This window comes from Triticum aestivum, chromosome 6D, assembly GCF_018294505.1.
Source record: "Triticum aestivum cultivar Chinese Spring chromosome 6D, IWGSC CS RefSeq v2.1, whole genome shotgun sequence".
Taxonomy (NCBI): Eukaryota; Viridiplantae; Streptophyta; class Magnoliopsida; order Poales; family Poaceae; genus Triticum; species Triticum aestivum.
Window position 1 is genome coordinate 432,415,307 of NC_057811.1, and position 21,210 is coordinate 432,436,516.

The following is a 21,210-nucleotide window of genomic DNA, read 5'->3' on the forward strand; positions in this document are numbered from 1 at the left end:
AACCAGCTTCACCCAATCTAACCCCAACCCCAGCCGATAGTAACCCAGTTCCTGTTGACACAGCACCATCTCCACCACAGAGCTCCCAAACAAGAGCAGTTAGTAAGGCAGCTCCAGTGCCCAAAGGGCCAGTACTATCACGGCGAACCCCAACTCCACCAGTTAGTACGCCTATTCCTGTGGAGGAAGCACAACCAGCTAGTCGTAGTTTAGCATCTATCGCATTTGATGTTGTTAAATCGTATGTGCGTATCTTCCCATCTTGGAAATATTATACTGAAGATGAAGGAAAATGCCAGTTGCAGGTGTTTGTCCAGGAGTTATGTGTAAGTAATGTTATTCATGGCAATTACTTTGCTTCGTCCCATACATCCTACCTCCATGATGGTTATAATACAGCAAATTTTCCCATTTTTCTCTATAGAGAAGGACCGATTTGGAAACTCAGGATGAGGTAACCTGTGCTAATACCTCTGCTATCTTCAAGAATGCTTGGTGGCAGTATCGGAATTACCTGAAGAAAACGTACTTCACCGGCAAAGAAACTCATCAAATTCCCTTACGTTCTCCTGAGACACATTTACTGGACGATGACTGGGAACGCCTTGTTCTGTACTGGTCCCGAACCAAGAATGTGGTAAGGTCTATGAGCTCATTTTCTATTTTTAAGTATTATATTCTTGCGTCTTACTGTACTCTGTTCATGTAGAACAAGTGCCTAAACCTGAAGAACAACTGTTCTAATTTAAGATTCCATTGCTATCATAGTTCAAAAAAGCGCTAGGCGTTAATTGTGCGTTTTGCCACCGCCTTGCGCTTTACTGACCAAAGCGCATGCTTATGCGCAGTTATGCACAGATTATGCGTAGTTATGCGCAATGCGTTTTGCCAACGCCTAGAGCCTAGGCGCGCTTAAGCGCTCGCTTAGGCGCGCCTTTTTTAACTATGATTGCTTTGCTCTTGTATCACTGTATTTACTCATACAAACTTATTTTTAAATTGAAGGATCCAATCGAAACTCCAATGGCACAGCAGGTATGTTCACGCATGTTTCTTTAACAGGTTTGCTCTTATCAATAGCTCTGTTGATTTCAATTTCAATTGTGTATACAGTTGACTTTCATATCATGCACATTACTAGCATCACAACAGAGCCAATAGTGTTGTTGTACATGTAGACCCGTGGTACCCATCTGAAATCTTGTTGTGCCGTGTAGTTTCCCACGCTTTGTATTCTTTCACTGCTGCTTTGTCTTGAACTGATATGATTTGAACCGTGTCTCTATTTTGATTTGGCAAGACAATGCAGTGACCATAGGACATAGATATATGTTTGTTTGATGCTTTTATTATGTACTAGTACTTGGCAATAGAAGACTTGGTAGTTTAATCCTGTCCACCTTACTAATGAACTGGTTCACCGAAATGAGTTTCATATACTAGTACATGCTAAACTTGTTATGTGTCTGCTTGTTTCTTCTTTTAGAATGCTGACAGAATATTGGGGAAGAGTGCCTTATTAAGCAATGGTAAAGGAAGTAATGCAGATAAGGTTCAGGATAGTGACACATCCTTGTTGGTCTCCAACAAAGCTGATAAAACAGCTAAGGAAGACTATCTTGAAGACAGCGAGACAACCCCAAAGTCCTGTCTTGGTTTAGTGTTCGAGTTACTGGCCACTACCGCTTGCACAAGCTATTCAAACTCACTGTCTGAATCAGTTCGGTTTCTTGAGTCTCAACTACAAGCTGAAAGACATCGATCAGCTGTGCTGCGACAAGAAGCGGAAGGACTGCGGAAGTCCCTGGAGCATTCAGATGCATACTTTCTGGTGCAACAGCAAGCGTTGGAGGATTTTAGCGCCAAACAGGACAAAGCTAATCAGCTTGCTAAGCTTATTGCCAGCATGGTGGATACCCAGGATAACGTTTCTTGAGCTCTTCTGAAGTTGTTTCAGTTATGCTCTTGTTTTGCTGCCGCGTTTATTTGCACTGGTGGCCAATTTTGACGGCCAGTGTATGTAATGTGCTGCTTTGTTCCCTATATTTGCACTGGTGGCGAACTTTGATGCCCAGTGGATGCAATATGTGTAATAGCGGTAATAGGCTAGCGTTAATTGCTTGCTTATTTATTTCCTTATTGTCTTGTTTAGTTGTTTGCTTGTAGTCACTGCAGTTCTTTTTCTGTTTTTTCTAGTGGCCACAATAGCCTATTTTTGGTAACTAGGCCAAAATAATCATGGCAACACACGGACTGTTGTAACCATGGGCATCCTGCAGGCCGTATGATCCATGGGCCTTCGTCCGGACATAGGATCCATCGGCCTTCTATACGGGCCTTAGGGTCCATGGGCCTTCTACGGGCCATAGGGTCCATGGGCCTTCTACGGGCTGTACGATCCATGGGCCTTCTACGGGCCGTACTATCCATGGGCCTCATACGGGCCATAGGATCCATGGGCCTTCTACGGGGCATATCATCATTTCGCCAATCATGGGCCGTACTATTCGTGGACCATAATGGGCCGTTAATAGGTCGTATTTGATAACTCTATGAAAACAGCCCAACAGGTTTTTTTGACATGAAAACGGCCCAACGTATTAACGTTCCGCAAACGGGCCGACTATAACGACGGGCTGAATTTGGCCCACAAGCAGAAAATGACAGTAACAGGCCGTATGTAACCGAATGCTGCAAATGAGCCCAAGAATCAATGGGCCCAGAGAAGGCCGGAAGACAACTTGGGCTGGAAACGGCCCAATGGAATAACGGGCCGTTAATGGGTATAAAGTGATACACTGTTCATTACGGGCCAGTTTCACCACGGGCCGTTAATGGGCCAAGAGTTACAAAGGTCCTCATATGGGCCGAAAGAAGTCATGGGCCACACATGGGCCGGAAGTTAAAACGGGCTGAATCATATTGGACGGCCCAGATGACGCTACTAGGCCTAATTCGGATAGGGCGTAACGGGCCCTGGGTTAGTGGGCTGTAAATGGGCTATATGCGAACAGGCCGTTAACAGGCTTTCCATGGGCCGGCCCGCCACCTTTTGACCAAGTCAAACGGGCTGGCCTTTTCACAGGAATGGGCCTCTGTTGGGCCGTGCCACGTGTCGCCGTATCATAGGCGCCTTCGGTCCAATGAGCGGATGACATCTGTCCCAACGGTGAGCCGACACGTGTTTCCTCCAGCCAATGATGATTTTACACGTGGAAAATCCCCATTGGTCGGGGCTGTTAACGGGTTATCGGATCCAAAACCCGACCCGATAGCTTAACGGCGTTCCGTTACGGTGGATGCCACGTGTCGGTCACCCTTGACGAAAGCACTTCTGTGACGCGCGATTTATCGTCATGGAAGTGGACACTTCCGTGATGATAATTTTGGCAATGTCATGGAACACTTCTACGACAGCATAGGTATGACTATCTTGATTCTGTCATAAATTCGTCATGGATGTACATGCATGACAGAAAACGCGACCTACTGTGACAAACACGTATCATCACGGAAGTGTATTTTTTGTAGTGATTATTATTCATTTCATCAAGCAATTCTCTTTGTGATTTAGCAACTTGTTCTAACTGAGCTTGTACCCTAGAAGCATGTTTTCCAACACCTCTAAGATCATTTGAAATTCTAAATAACAAGTCACTCAAGCGAGCAATCATATCAGAGTTGTATTTCAATTGTTTCATAACATTTGCATTGAAGTGATCTTGTTTTCTAATGTAGTTTTTAAACTCATAAAGGCATTGACTAGGATGCATATTGTGAGGATTATCATTTTAATTGAACTTCATTAAAGAATTTACCTCTATCACCTTAGGCAGTGGTGGTGTATTAAGCCCATGTATTTCTTTAATAGGAGGTAAATTTTTAACATCCTCAGCTTTAATACCTTTTTCCTTCATAGATTTCTTTGCCTCTTGCATATCTTCTGGACTAAGATATAATATACCCCTCTTCTTTGGAGTGGGTTTAGCCGGTGTTTCAGGAAGAGTCCAATCATCATCATTTTCAATATGTTATTCAATAATTCTCAGCTTGTCCAACAGTTTGTTCCCTGAAAACACAACCAGCACAACTATCTAGGAAGTCCCTAGAAGCATCGGTTAGTCCATTATAGAAGATATCAAGTATTTCATTTTTCTTAAGAGGATGATCAGGCAAAGCATTAAGTAACTGGCAAAGCCTCCCCCAAGCTTGTGGGAGACTCTCTTCTTTAGTTTGCACAAAGTTAAATATTTCCTGCAAGGCAGCTTGTTTCTTATGAGCAGGGAAATATTTTCCAGAGAAGTAATAAATCATATCCTGGGGACTACGCACACAACCAGGAGCAAGAGTATTGCACCAAGCTTTAGCATCACCCTTTAATGAGAAAGGAAATAATTTGAGAATAAAGTAGTAGCGGGTTTTCTCATCATGAGTAAAAAGGGTGGCTATATCATTCAACTTAGTAAGATGTGCCACAATAGTTTCAGTTTCAAAACCATGGAAAGAATCAGATACAACCAAAGTAATTAACTCTGGGTCGACAGAGGATTCATAATCCCTATCATCAATAAAGATAGGTGAAGTAGCAAACTTAGGATCATACTTCATTCTAGCATTCAGAGATTTTTCTTTATACTTGCATAGTAATTTCTCTAGATCATCTCTATCCTTACAAGCAAGAATATCTCTAGTTGTTTCTTCATTCATAACATAACCTTCTGGTACCTTTGGCAATTCATATCTAGGAATACTAGTTCTAGCAGGTGTTTCAGGAGTTTCAGTTTCAAGCTCATCATCAGATTCAACAACATCATGTTGTATTACTCTAGCAATTTGTGCATCAAGAAAATCACCAAGTGGCACATCATCATTATCAAGAAAGGTACTAGCATCATCATAAGCATTATTCATGGTAGAAGTAGCATCATCAATAACTTGTGACATATTAGAATTGATAGCATGTGGTGGTGTTGCAAGTTTACTCAAAATAGAAGGTGAATCTAAAGCAGAACTAGATGGCAGTTCCTTACCTCCCCTCATCTTTGAGGGAAATATCTTAGTCTTTGGATCTTTCAGATTCTTCATAGTGATAATATGATAATAATCCCAAGTGACTCAACAAATATAGCTCTGCTCCCCGGCAACGGCGCCAGAAAAGGTCTTGATAACCCACAAGTATAGGGGACCGCAACAGTTTTCGAGGGTAGAGTATTCAACCCAAATTTATAGATTCAACACAAGGGGAGCCAAAGAATATTTGAAGGTATTAGCAGCTGAGTTGTCAATTCAACCACACCTAGAGATTAATTATCTGCAGCAAGTAAACAGTAGCAAAGTAGTTTGATAGTTTTGATAATAGTGACATCAGCAATGGTAGCAGTAACAGTGATAGCAGTAATTTGTAGCAAGTGTAACAGTGATGATAGCAATAGTAACGCAGGAAGATCAATATAAATAAATTCGTAGGCATTGGATCGGTGACTTGTTGGATGGTATTCATCATGTGACAATTATAACCTAGGGCGATACGGCACTAGCTCCAGTTCATCAATATAATGTAGGCATGTATTCCGTAAATAGTCATACATGCTTTATTAAAAGAACTTGCATGACATCTTTTGTCCTACCCTCCCGTGGCAGCGGGGTCCATATTGGAAACTAAGGGATATTAAGGCCTCCTTTTAATAGAGAACCGGAACAAAGCATTAACACATAGTGAATACATGAACTCCTCAAACTACGGTCATCACCGAGAGTGGGCCCGATTGTTGTCACTCCGGGGTTGTCGGATCATAACACGTAGTAGGTGACTATAACTTGGAACATCAGATCTAAAACATGGATATAATGATGAATTCATAAACGGTTCAGATCTGAGTTCATGGCACCCGGGCCCAAAGATACAAGCATTAAGCATAGCAAAGTCATAGAAACATCAATCTAAGAACATAGTGGATACTAGGGATCAGGCCCTAACAAAACTAACTCGATTACATGATGAATCTCAGCCAACTCATCACCGACCAGCGAGCCTACGAAGGAATTACTCACCCCCGGTGGGGAGCATCATGGAATTGGTGATGGAGATTGGTTGGTGATGATGAAGAACGAAGATCCCCCTCTCCGGAGCCCCAAACGGACTCCAGATCTGCCCCCCCCCCCCCCCCCCCCCGCGCGCGGAAGAATAGGGCTTAGCGGCGGCTCCGTCTCGTGAAACGTGATAACTCTTTCTCCCTGATTTTTTTCTGGAAATATGTGATTTTATAGTATCAGGGGGGTCGTCAGCGGGGCCACCAGGTGGGTACAACCCACCTGGGCGCGCCAGGAGAGGGGGGCGTGCTCTGGTTGGTTGTGCCCACCCAGGTGCCCCTCTTCGGCAGGTCTTGGCTCCAGAAATTCTTATTATTGATATAAACATCCTTGTAAAGTTTCATTCCATTCCGAGAACTTTTATTTCTGCACAAAAACAACACCATGGTAGTTCTGCTGAAATCATCGTCAGTCCGGGGTTAGTTTCATTCAAATCATCCAAATTAGAGTCCAAAACAAGAGGAAAAGCATGAGAAAAAGTAGATACATTGGAGATGTATCAGGCGTCCAGTTCGGAAGCTTGATGTGCTCCTTCCGCCATAGACATGGAGTCTTCAGAGCAAGACCCAGCTGAGTATCCCCTTCACCTGTAGGGTGGTCAAGCTCGAGCTCCTCAAATCCCTCCATTACTTCATCCACCATTACAACAGCATAGCCTTGTGGAATCGGACGGCAGTGAAAAGTTGCGTCGGGTTGAGGAGGTGCAACAGAGCCGACAGCCGCCTTGACTTTGAGGTTCTGCCATTGCGTCATAAGCTGGCAGTGTTGAGCCTCCGTGATAGCATCCACGGGGTAGCTAGGAGCCGTGAAGTCAGGCTGCTGAACGAGCTCGGTGGAAGCCACGCTGCTTCTCTGCTGAGATGGCGGGGTAGCTTCTGGGGTAGCTCCGGCACCTTGCTGGCTCTGAACTTGTTCCTCTAGCTTTTATACCCTTGCATTCAGCTTCTGCAGTTCGCTCTGCTCCAGTTTCCTCTTCCTCTCCCGGGTTCTGTAACCGCCTGCGCTGGGAAACCCAACCTTCCACGCAACGGAGCCTGTCGTGCCTCGTGCTCATCCAGGGTGCTCAGGATTCCCGAGGGCCTCGGTAAGCTCATCATTCTCTCTGTCGGGAATAAACGTCCCTTGCTGCACTGCGGCGATACACTTCTGAAGCTTCTTGACGGGTATTTCAAGTTGCTCCTCCGTCCAAACGCACTTCCCTGTTTCAGGGTCCAAGGTTCCCCCAACCCCGAAGAACCAAGTCCTTGAACGGTCTGGCCAGTTCAATGTCTCTGGTTCTACCCCTTTAGCAAGCAGGTCATTCTCAGCCTTGTCCCACAACGGCCGGGCTTTGAGGTAGCCACCTGACCCCGTGCGATGGTGAAACTTCTTCTTTGCAGCATTGTTCTTGTTTGTCTCTGACATCTTCTTACTTCTGTCCGATGTCTTGTAGGCCACAAATGTGGGCCAGTGATCTCTTATCTTCTCAAATCGGCCAGTGAATTCTAGAGTCTTCCCTTTGTCGACATACATTGATTTCAACTCATTCTTCCACCTCCTGAATAGATCTGCCGTCTTCTTAAGAGCACGAGCCTTGACCAATGGCTCTATAACTGGCTTACCCGGATCCTCCTCTGGTGGTAGGGTGAAATTTGCCTTCAGCGTAGTCCAAAGATCATCTTTCTGTCTATCGTTGACATAGGAACTTGAGGGTCTACGTTCTTAGGCTGATTCCATAGCTGGATGCTGATCGGGATCATGTCCCTAACAATAGCCCCGCACTGAGCAGAAAATGCTTCCTTGGTCCGCCTGGGTTCAATCGGTTGGCCATCCTCCGCAATTGCTGTGATCATCAACCTTTCATTCGGGCGCAACCTTTTCTTCGTGCCTCGTCTCGTTACCGAAGTTTGGCTCGATCGGGAGGGCTACAAAAGAAGAAAGAAGAGTTAATATATGTACATACCAAAACAATTAGTGCATCAATTAGTTAGTCATCACAGGCTTAATTAATATATATACCTTGCCAGACTTTGCAACATCTCCCTCCTCCGTTCGGTCACCGGAGCCGTCATCACGGTCTCCTTCTTCCATCGGCATTCGGTCACCGGAGACATCATGATCATGCCCTTCCTCCATTGTTCGATCACAGGAGCCTGCTTCACCCTCTCCTTCCAAACCATCGGTGTCGTTGAGATACGACAAGATATCACCTCCGTCAAGGATTATGTCCCCCAACAATTGTTCTGTTTCCAAGTCTCTGTGCTCCATAGTTTCTGCAAATATTACAACATGGCAATTAATATGCAAACATGAGAGATGGATATATAAGTGGCAAACATAGACCTAGCTAGCTGGTGATGATTGGGGGGTGGGGGTGGAGTACATAAGACCAATTTCCTAGGGGGGGGCAAATGCCTTTTTTAATCTCAGATCTCACCAAAATGCTCTTCACAAAACTAACCAAAGTTGGGGCTGTGGCCCCTCCAAGCATAAACGTAGCTAGCCAAAGCTTGATAGGGTCATTAGTGTAATTTTCTATGTCCTGCCTTACACATGGAAAAAAGTTAAGACATGTGTGAATTGAAACTCTAAACTCGATTATACTGGTGTTATGTAATTTACTCTAGGCACGAAGATATATGATCGCTTGTTCATGTAAAACTTGAGTCTGACTAAGTTGCTAGCTCCTTGTTCAGACAAGATAAGTAGACATATTGGTGAGACAAAATTTATGTTACTCTGCGATGGCATCCACTCTGCCTCGTATGCCTTGGTCCAATAATGTATACCACACACAAACAAACTAAACATATCGGTGGAAATGAGTTTAGTTAGACTGCTAGTTGTATAATAATCAAAGCTAGCTAATATTTCTATGTTTAATTTTATGCACAACTTTTTATTTTAGAAAATAGAAGAAACTCATGTACTACAAGATAAAAGCAAGTGCATTCTATATGAGCACACCAAATAATCAAATCATATGTATGCAGAAGTGAATACACAATAGTTTATGTTCGTTTGTGATTACTCTATTATACCAAGTAGAGAGCATGCACATTTTTCAACTTATTACAAAACCCAACTTGCAAGACATATTCATCCTCGGTTCAATTTATACTCTTGAAGTTTCTCCATATATACTTACCTAATACTCCCTCCGTTCCATAATGTAGTGCATATAGATTTTTTTGAAAAGTCAAATCTCACAAACTTTGACCAAATTTTTGAAGAAAAACATTTACACCTGGAATGCCAAACATATATCATTAGATTCTCATAATATATAGCTTCATATTTATGTATATTTGGTATTGTACATATAAATACTATTCTCTATAAACTTGACCAAAGTTTAGAAAATTTGACTTTTTAAAATATATATACACACTACATTGTGGAACAGAAGAAGTAATACTCTGGAAACTACTATTTTTATATATAATTAGACCTCCATGCCATTATATTAGTTATACACTCTCTCTCTCTCACACACACACACACAAACATGTATGCATACACAAAATAATTTCTATAATTATAAAAAGAATTAAGTCGATCAAAAATGCACTTTTTTATTATACAATTACCATTTGGCAAAAGCAAAAAAAATAGTGATGCATAGAATTTTATAACATATAATGTTATGACTAATACTTAGCAGCATAACTATGTACATAATTCTAGAGTTAAGTAATACAAACTATACTCGTAAAATATATAATAAGATAATAATAAGTTCAAAGAGGTATAAGAGTTTAGTATAAAACTATATTATAGTGAGGACGTCCCTTGAGGAGAGGTGGAGAGACGAGAGCCACAACCAGAGCATGTACGTTCTCATCTTAGCAATGTGGATTACGAGGAGTCGGGGGGAAATGGACGTGAGCGCTCGCCATTGCAACATAGCATTGACTGGGCGTCATTACATCATATCAACAAGTGAGTTCGATGGGCGGTATTTTGGGGTTTCCTTTTTTAGATAATATAATTTTGCATGTTTGAAGCCCTCTAAAGCCTTCAAGAGCGCCCGATCTGTCTTCTGGATGTCTCTAAGCCGTTTGATCAACATCTATGTGCACAAACGTATGCACCGCTAGAATTATTAACGGGGAACTCCTCCCCACGTCCCATCTCTCTCTCTCTCTCTCTCTCTCTCTCTCTCTCTCTCTCTCTCTCTCTCTCTCTTTGAGGCGGGGTACTTGGAAGCTTGGGCTCGCGATTGGTTGTATATAATTCTAACCACCATAATTACATGAAACTCGGTAAATTACATAATTGTTGCGTGAGTTGTACATTGACATTTTTTTGAATTATAAGGTGCTTACCCTCCTCCCCCAACTTTTCATGTCTAAAAACTGATAGTACAAGTTTTAAGTTATTCACTAAGGCCCAAAGCCTCAAATCATCCCACCGACAGCCAGCTTCCATAACAAAAACAATCTTTTGCATTTCCATTGGTTTTGTTTTCCGTCTTATTTTCAAAAAGCCACATGTCATACATTGAAAAACCGTCTTGATGACCCTCTGAGAGCATTCTGGCATAGTTTATGGCTGGTGGGAGCCACCTCTCGATACTGGCTTGTTCACTTTGTAACATATTGGATAATGCATTGAGGTGGACATGAGTCCCACCTTCCAACCCTATCTTCTCCCCACAAAATGTTCCTCTTCTCATCCCCATACCAAAAATCCTGACCACCTCCGCTTTCGACATGAGCTCCTTCTAATGGAAATATGCCTAGAGGCAATAATAAAATGGTTATTATTATATTTCCTAAATCATGATAAAGGTTTATTATTCATGCTAGAATTTTATTGACCAGAAACTTAAATACATGTGTGGATACATAAAAAACACCGTGTCCCTAGTGAGCCTCTACTAGACTAGCTCGTTGATCAAAGATGGTTAAGGTTTCCTAACCATAGACATGAGTTGTCATTTGATAACAGGATCACATCATTAGGAGAATGATGTGATGGACAAGACCCATCCGTTAGCTTAGCATATTGATCGTTCAGTTTATTGCTATTTCTTTCTTAATGTCAAATACATATTTCTTCGATTATGAGATTATGCAACTCCCGGATACAGGAGGAATACCTTGTGTGCTATCAAACATCACAACGTAATTGGGTGATCATAAAGATGCTCTACAGGTATCTCCAAAGGTGTTTGTTCAATTGGCATAGATCGAGATTAGGATTTGTCACTCCGAGTATCAGAGAGGTATCTCTGGGCCATCTCGGTAATACACATCATAAGCTTGCAAGCAAATGACTAAGGAGTTAGTCACGAGGTGATGTATTACGGAACGAGTAAAGAGACTTGCTGGTAAGAAGATTGAACTAGGTATAGAGATACCGACGATCGAATCTCGGGCAAGTAACATACCGATGGACAAAGGGAATTACGTATGTTGTCATAACGGTTCGACCGATAGAAGATCTTTGTAGAATATGTAGGAGCCAATTTGGGCATCCAGGTTCCGCTATTGGTTATTTACCGGAGAGGTGTCTCAGTCATGTCTACATAGTTCTCAAACCCGTAGGGTCCGCACGCTTAACGTTCGTTGACGATATAGTGCTATATGAGTTATATGTTTTGGTGACCGAATGTTGTTTGGAGTCCCGGATGAGATCACGGACATGACGAGGAGTCTCGAAATGGTCGAGAGGTAAAGATTGATATATAGGACGAGGGTATTTGGACACCGAAAGTGTTTCGGGTAGTACCGGGTACTTATCGGGTCACCGGAAGGTGTTCCGGGCAGCCCCGGCAAAGTTATGGGCCATATGGGCCAAGTGAGGGAACACACCAGCCCACAAGGGGCTGGTGCGCCCCCCCCCCCCCCCCCTAGCTGGCCGACCCTAGGGGAGAAGGAAAGTGGAGACTAGGTCTCCCCTTTCCTTCCCTCTCCTCCTCCTTCCTTTCCACTTTGGGGAAATATGGCAGGGGGCGCAGGGCAAGGCAGGGGCCCTAGGGGCTGGCGGCCAGCCCTAGGGCGCGCCTGGCTGCCTCCCCTTCACTCCCACCTATATATACATGGGGAGGGGGCGCCACACAAGAACACACAACATTGTCTTAGCCGTGTGCGGCGCCCCCGTCCACTGTTTACTTCCTTGGTCATATTTTCGTAGAGCTTAGGCGAACCCCTGCGGAGATCGCATCACCATCACCATCACCATGCCGTCGTGCTGTCGGAACCCATCCACTACCTCGCCGTCTTGCTGGATCAAGAAGGCGCGGACGTCACCGAGCTGAACGTGTGTTGAACGCGGAGGTGCCGTACGTTCGGTACTCGATCGGTTGGATCGCGAAGAAAATTCGACTACATCAACCGCGTTGTAAAACGCTTCCGCTTACGGTCTACGAGGGTATGTAGACACACTCTCCTCCTCTCGTTGCTATGCATCTCCGTAGATAGATCTTGCGTGTGCATAGAATTTTTTTGTTTTCCATGCAACATTTCTCAACACCTATACCTTCCATCCTACGTGGATTTCTTCATCCACCTCAACGCTTTTGTTCAAATGTGTTGTCATATTGACCCTTACACTAGTCAGAAAATGTTGTCAAAACACACTCTTTATAGGGTCACTAGTGTAATTTGCAATGTCCTACCTTAGACATGGTCTTTGGAAGAAAAAAAGTCAAAACATGTGCCAATATGAAACTCTAACCCTGATTATAGTGGTTTTATGTAATTTACTCTAGGCACGAAGTTATATCATCACTTGTTTCTATAAAACTCGAGGTCGATTAAGTTGCTAGCTCCTTGTTCAGACGTATTTGTTGGTTTTGTCATGAGGTATCCAACCAGGTTCGCTTACTCAAGATCCCGGTTTCTTGGACGTTCTACATAGAAGCTAATGTACTCCACAAAAGAGTATTCCATTGGTTATCCTAAAAAAATGTACTCCATAGGTTGCTATATGCGAAGCGTGCATGCTTTCTAGCACTCACATCTTGATAAATAAATGTACAGATATATTTCCTTCGTCCGCGAATAAATGTATTTCTACCTTTTGTCCTAAGTCAAAGTTTTAAAAGTTTGACCAACTTTATAAAAAAGAGTAGTAACATATATAACAGTAAATATGTATATTTTGATAATACATTTCAAAATGGATCTAGTGATACGAATTTAGTGTCACAAATGTTGTTACTTTTCCTTATAAAATTGATCAAAATTTTAAGATTTTGACTTAGAACAAAGGCTAGAAGTACACTTGTTCGCGGACAGAGAGAGTACGTCTTAAGTTTGTGCTACGCGACAAATTGCTATACATGCGAACAATCTACGTAGTATGTATTTTTCCATGAAATGCGGAACCCTGCAGATGAAACAAGTTAATGCACTCCATAGGTTACGAACCGAGTTTGCTCACTCAAGATCAGTATTTGGCTTACCCGACGTGCTACTTACAAGCTAATGTACTCCATACGTTAGCCTAATGAAAAAATGTACTCTCTATGTTCCATAATATAAGACAATACTACATGTAATATAGTCATATATTGGATGTAGTACCGTCTTATATTATAAGACGGAAGGAGTACTATGCAGAGCACGCATGCTTTTTTTAGCATTCACATTTTGATAAAATGTATGGACTATGCGTTGCAAGGGTGTGGTACGGGACAAATTGCTATGGTACACACTAACAATTTGTTATACACTTTTTTTATTTCCCATCAAATGCGAAAATCCTACCGATGAAAAACATCATATGAACAGAAAAATCTTCTAAGATTCCTGACATTTTTTTTGTATCATATATGGATTAGAAACCCTGCAAAAAATATATAGATTAAAAAATTATGATCAAAGTTCTGTATGGAATGGGGAGCACCACTGTACACGCGCCGGCACACAGTTTGAGAAAAAAAGGGGGGGGGGGGGGGGGGGGGGGGCGGCGCATGACCGACGTCCAGTGGTGTCTGCTAGGTCGGTAGCTAGAGAACTTGCTTGTAATGATGAGGGAAAAGGAGGAAAAGCAGAAAAAGATTCTTCAAAGTGGATGATTAGTTAGGAAACGATGGCAAAAGCGCCATCTCATGATCTCTTGCATGATAGGAGGGACGATGAGCAACAAAATATTCCCTGTCCTCTTTCACCTCATGACAGGAAAAAGTTTGCATGTGTAGTACGAAGAGTGAAAAAAGTTGCATCCTTTCTTATCCAGAGCAGTGCAAGCCGTTAATAATTACATGACCTTGCGCTTTAGCACCATTAGCATCTTCCCATGTGCTGATCCCAACGTTCATCCTTATTTGCAACACTGATTAAAAGTAGCTCTTGGGTGATTTTTTTTTAACAGTTTACCACGACAAACGAAGTTTCAATTTTTTTTTAGAATTACGACAAACAAAGCTTAGCAGCCCGTAGAGCCGCGCCTCTTCCCAGGCCGGCCCAGTAATAACCTACTAGTACCTATTTTCTTATCGCGATTGGGCCCGCGTAATCTGGGCTAACCTTTTTTGCAGAACTGGGCCAACCTTGTCCTCGTGGCCGTCCACCCAGCCGTGGGCGCCCCTATTTCTCACTTGCAGACTCGCTGAAGAGGGCAAGCAAGGTGGACCGGCCCACGTGCCAGGGAAGCCATAGCCTGTTTTTTTGTTTTTTTCCTGTTTTAGTTTTTTGCTTTATTTTTTATTTTTTGTTTATTCTTTAAAATATTGTAATATATATTGAAAACAAATCTATAAAAAATATTTGAAAAATGTTGAACAAGTATTTGAAAAATGTTGAATGAGTATTTAAAAAATGTTGAACAAGTATTTTTAAAATGTTGGACGGGCATTTGGAAAAATGTTGATCATGTATATAAAAAACTTTTGAACAAGTATTTGAAGAAATGTTGAACAAGTATTTAAAAAAATGTTGATCATGTATATAAAAAAATGTTGAACAATTATTTCAAGAAATATTGATCATGTATATAAAAATTGTTTTTTTGACACCTATGTATATAAAAATTGTTGAAAAAGTATTTTAAGAAATGTTGATCATGTATATAAAAAATCTTGAACAAGTATTTGAAAAAAAAGTGGAACAAATATTTGAAAAGAATATTGATCATGTATATAAAAATGACGAACAAGGTTTTGAAAAATGTTGAGCAAGTATTTGAAAAACGTTCAAAAAGTATTTGAAAAAATCTTGATCAAGTATATAAGAATGTAGAACAAAAAACAAAAATAAACAAAGGAAAAACGAAAAAATGAAACAACTCGAAGAAGAAAAAAGAAAAGAATGAAAAAATCAGAGAAAAAACGAAATAAGAAAGAAAGAAAAACAACGATAAAATAAAATAAAATGGAAATAGATAAAAACTGGTGAAAAAGCAAAACAAAAAATGAAAAAATTCAGAAAAACACGGAGAAGAAACAGTGGAAAACCCGGCCCGTTTCGACTTAAGTAAGTCCGCCCTACTAGTACATCACGAACCCGAGCCTAGCTAAGTGGCTAGCCGCACGCCGGCGTCCCGGGAAGCAGCCTCTGCTCCTCGTCCTCCTGCCGAAGCACGGCTAGTCTACCCCACAGACCTGCTCGTCGTCTCCTTAGTCCCTACCCTCCACCGGACCCGCGTGGGGATAAGATGCATCCAGGCGCCCATGCAGTCCACCGTGGCTGTAGATGCTCTAAGGAATGCTTCTATATCGTCTTCGAGGACGAGATTCATCGAACTATTGTTGACAATAATTTGTTTAAAGTGGGCGAACGAGTGGCGATTGGAGCTTCTGGTGGAAAAGGTATGTGCAAGCTTGTATAAATATTATCGTAATAGATGCTTTTTTGCAATTGATATGCTCATCGAATGATAAACACTGTAATACTGAGCTGTGGATCACTTGCATTGTCAGTATGCAAGGCGTTATTCTCTGCTTTAGAGCCTTGCATTTTCTAAAAGGTGTGTGTTTGCAACATTCTCACCACTGCAAAGGAGATAAATATTTGAAGGCAATAATTTTTTAAATAAGTTACTGATGGGTGATGGCAAGGCAACTTATCATGGGTACTTCAAAAATATGATAAACCAACTTGTATCATCAAACATTTATCTTATCTGTACGGTGCAAATGTTGCATGAGCTTATTCTGGAAATGCCCACTTATTCCTTGCTTATCCAGCTCGATCTTGTATCAGATTAATAAAACACTTTTTGTACTGTTATGCAGATTCAACTGTGCTAGCGTATGTGTTATCACGGTTAAACAAACGTCACAACTATGGCCTCGATTTGTTCCTTCTATCTATTGATGAGGGAATCACAGGCTACAAAGACGACTCTCTAGAGACTGTTAAAAGGAATGAGATCCAGGTTCCCCTCTGTTGGGGATATAGCTATTGGGTATGACCCGCCCAGGAGGGGCCAGGTTATACCAACGGCGGTTCATCAAGACAAAGCCCATGAAGATGTTGAAGATGGCGGTTCATGAAGCAGACTTGCTAAGGGCCCGAAGCCCAAAGGCGACTTAAGGCCCATAGGTGTAAACCGCCATATATGTATGACTTGGATTGTGAGGCAAGTATAATTAGTTACCGAGCCGGACACGTTGATTATGAGCCGGCCGGGACTCTGTGAGTCGCCGGGGGTCAACCTGTGTATATAAAGGGACGACCCGACAGTGGCTTAGGACAAGAAACAAGAGATCGAGAACTAGGTCAAGCGTATTCGCTCCCTGGTAATCGAAACCCAAGCAATACCACCTCAAACTGGACTAGGCCTTTACCTTCATCGCAAGGGGCCGAACCAGTATAAACTCATGTGTCCTTTTCCCCGTTTAACCCCTTTAAGCTAATCTAGTTGCGATGGCTCCACGACTAAGTCCTTCTGCTAGGACATCTGCCGTGACAATTCCACGACAGTTGGCGCCCACCGTGGGGCCAGCGCACGGTGGTTTCAAGTTCTTATAGGGCAGCTTTGAAGGGACCAAGGGATACGCTGTGGGCCGGATGACCAAGAGTCATCGTGGCAAGCTCTACAACGACGATGCAGGCTGGGGCCCCGAGGCCGGCTCAATCGAGTACGGGTACCGGGTCCCCTTCGTCAGAATCCACGTCTTCATCGTCAAGATCGGCGAACCTGGCCCTGAGCTGGACATCTGCACCGACATCATCGAGACGGCTCAGCGTGCATGACTCGCCCGAGTTCAGCCCGCCGTGAAACGCGCCTTCGTTGGGTTCATCCATGGGATGGAATTTGAGGATAGATATGTGCCTGGCGGTGAGACGGTCATCTACTCTGATGGTGAGTCATCCACCGGCGAGACTGAGTCGTTGTATCAACTGCAAGACGGCCGGCTTGGGGGCTATTCCGATGGTGATAGTATTCCGGACCCCTATGAGCCGCCGAATAGGGTCGCGATTTTCATGGTTGGTACACAGCCAGGGCAGAATTCTACGACTGCAGCAGCAATGATATCCGGGTCAGCAACGACAACGGCGGCCGGGACAGGAGGCCCTGTGCGCCCGCCGGCTCAGGTCTTGTCCGACTTGTTGGACACTCTGACAACATTGTTAACAGCGGAGGTTAACCCGGCAAATCAAGCTCAGCATAACGCGGAGGTTGGAAAATTGTGTGACGAGATAGCACAGGCCAAGGAGGAGCTGAATACAGAAAACGTCAGGATGGCAACGGAGCGGGCTGCTCTGGATGCTCAGCGCAACGAATTTAGGTAGAGTCCTTCTGGCTCACATTGGATCAGAAAGCTTCAAATGAGGTTATGAGGAGGAGACACCGGAGTCATCTACCCCCGGTTTATGAGCCGAGGAACCTCTTCAACACACCTGGAGCAGGGACCAGTGACCCGCCGGTGGTAAACCGGACGACTGAAGCACCTGGGGGTGGAGTGTCGGTTCAGCCACGAGTGATGGGTTCTCCACGTGTGAATAATACCCCGCCTCAGCATGTTTTTGTTGGAAATATGCCCTAGAGGCAATAATAAAATGGTTATTATTATATTTCCTTGTTCATGATGATTGTCTATTGTTCATGCTATAATTGTATTGACTGGAAACCGTAATACATGTGTGAATACATAGACCACAACATGTCCCTAGCAAGCCTCTAGTTGACTAGCTCGTTGATCAATAGATGGTTATGGTTTCCTGACCATGGACATTGGATGTCATTGATAACGGGATCACATCATTAGGAGAATGATGTGATGGACAAGACCCAATCCTAAGCATAGCACAAGATCGTGTAGTTCGTTTGCTAGAGCTTTTCTAATGTCAAGTATCATTTCCTTAGACCATGAGATTGTGCAACTCCCAGATACCGTAGGAATGCTTTGGGTGTACCAAACGTCACAACGTAACTGGGTAGCTATAAAGGTGCACTACAGGTATCTCCGAAAGTGTCTGTTGGGTTGGCACGAATCGAGACCGGGATTTGTCACTCCGTATGACGGAGAGGTATCTCTGGGCCCACTCGGTAATGCATCATCATAATGAGCTCAATGTGACTAAGGAGTTAGTCACGGGATCATGCATTACGGTACGAGTAAAGTGACTTGTCGGTAACGAGATTGAACGAGGTATTGGGATACCGACGATCGAATCTCGGGCAAGTAACATACCGATAGACAAAGGGAATTGTATACGGGATTGATTGAATCCTCGACATCGTGGTTCATCCGATGAGATCATCGAGGAGCATGTGGGAGCCAACATGGGTATCCAGATCCCGCTGTTGGTTATTGGCCGGAGAGTCGTCTCGGTCATGTCTACGTGTCTCCCGAACCCGTAGGGTCTACACACTTAAGGTTCGGTGACGCTAGGGTTGTAGAGATATTAGTATGCGGTAACCCAAAAGTTGTTCGGAGTCCCGGATGAGATCCCGGACGTCACGAGGAGTTCCGGAATGGTCCGGAGGTAAAGATTTATATATGGAAAGTCTTGTTTTGGTCGCCGGAAAAGTTTCGCGCATTATCGGTATTGTACCGGGAGTGCCGAAAGGGGTCCGGGGGTCCACCTGCCCCGGGGGGCCACATGGGCTGTAGGGGTGTGCGCCTTGGCCTATATGGGCCAAGGGCACCAGCCCCAAGAGGCCCATGCGCCAAGAGATAAGGGAAAGGGAGAGTCCTAAAAGGGGAAGGCACCTCCTAGGTGCCTTGGGGAGGATGGACTCCTCCCTGGCCGCACCCTTCCTTGGAGGAAGGGCCAAGGCTGCGCCCCCCTCTCTCCCTTGCCCCTATATATATGTGGGGGGGGGAGGGCAGCCATACCCCAAGCCCTGGCGCCTCCCTCCCTCCCGTGACACATCTTCCTCCCCGCATGCGCTTGGCGAAGCCCTGCCGGGATCCCGCTACTTCCACCACCACGCCGTCGTGCTGCTGGATCTCCATCAACTTCTCCTCCCCCTTGCTAGATCAAGAAGGAGGAGACGTCCCCGCTCCGTACGTATGTTGAACGCGGTGGTGCCGTCCGTTCGGCGCTAGGATCATCGGTGATTTGGATCACGACGAGTACGACTCCATCAACCCCGTTCTCTTGAATGCTTCTGCTCGCGATCTACAAGGGTATGTAGATGCACTCCTCTCTCTCGTTGCTAGATGACTCCATAGATTGATCTTGGTGATGCGTAGAAAATTTTGAATTATTGCTACGTTCCCCAACAGTGGCATCATGAGCCAGGTCTATGCGTAGATTCTATGCACGAGTAGAACACAAAGTAGTTGTGGGCGATGATTTGTTCAATTTGCTTGCCGTTACTAGTCTTATCTTGATTCGGCGGCATTGTGGGATGAAGCGGCCCGGACCGACCTTACACGTACTCTTACGTGAAACAGGTTCCACCGACTGACATGCACTTGATGCATAAGGTGGCTAGCGGGTGTCTGTCTCTCCCACTTTAGTCGGATCGGATTCGATGAAAAGGGTCCTTATGAAGGGTAAATAGCAATTGGCATATCACCGTTGTGGCTTTTGCGTAGGTAAGAAACGTTCTTGCTAGAAACCCATAGCAGCCACGTAAAACATGCAACAACAATTAGAAGACGTCTAACTTGTTTTTGCAGGGTATGCTATGTGATGTGATATGGCTAAAAGGATGTGATGAATTATATATGTGATGTATGAGATTGATCATGTTCTTGTAATAGGAATCACGACTTGCATGTCGATGAGTATGACAACCGGCAGGAGCCATAGGAGTTGTCTTAATTTATTGTATGACCTGCGTGTCAATGAAAACGCCATGTAATTACTTTACTTTATTGCTAACCGTTAGCCATAGTAGTAGAAGTAATAGTTGGCGAGACAACTTCATGAAGACACGATGATGGAGATCATGGTGTCATGCCGGTGACGAAGGTGATCATGCCGCGCCTCGAAGATGGAGATCAAAGGCGCAAGATGATATTGGCCATATCATGTCACTTTATGATTTGCATGTGATGTTTGTCATGTTTACATCTTATTTGCTTAGAACGACGGTAGCATAAATAAGATGATCCCTCACTAAAATTTCAAGAGATGTGTTCCCCCTAACTGTGCACCGTTGCGAAGGTTCGTTGTTTCGAAGCACCACGTGATGATCGGGTGTGATAGATTTTAACGTTCGCATACAACGGGTGTTGACGAGCCTAGCATGTACAGACATAGCCTTGGAACACAAGCAAAACACTTAGGTTGACTTGACGAGCCTAGCATGTACAGACATGGCCTCGGAACACAAGAGACCGAAGGGTCGAACATGAGTCGTATAGTAGATACGATCAACATGGAGATGTTCACCGATGATGACTAGTCCGTCTCACGTGATGATCGGACACGGCCTAGTCGATTCAGATCATGTATCACTTAGATGACTAGAGGGATGTCTATCTAAGTGGGAGTTCATTAAATAATCAGATGAACTTAATTATCATGAACATAGTCAAAAGGTCTTTGCAAATTATGTCGTAGCCTACGCTTTAGTTCTACTGTTTAAGGTATGTTCCTAGAGAAAATTTAGTTGAAAGTTGATAGTAGCAATTATGCGGACTGGGTCCGTAAACTGAGGATTGTCCTCATTGCTGCACAGAAGGCTTATGTCCTTAATGCACCGCTCGGTGTGCTGAACCTCGAGCGTCGTTTGTGGATCTTGCGAACATCTGACATACACGTTTTGATGACTATGTGATAG

General features: G+C 43.8%; 1 pseudogene; it reads left to right on the forward strand.

The window, feature by feature from the left end:
* The first annotated feature begins 15,675 nt into the window (after positions 1–15,675).
* Positions 15,676–21,210, forward strand: part of LOC123142658 (cytoplasmic tRNA 2-thiolation protein 1-like) — a 42,268-nt pseudogene continuing 36,733 nt past the window's right edge.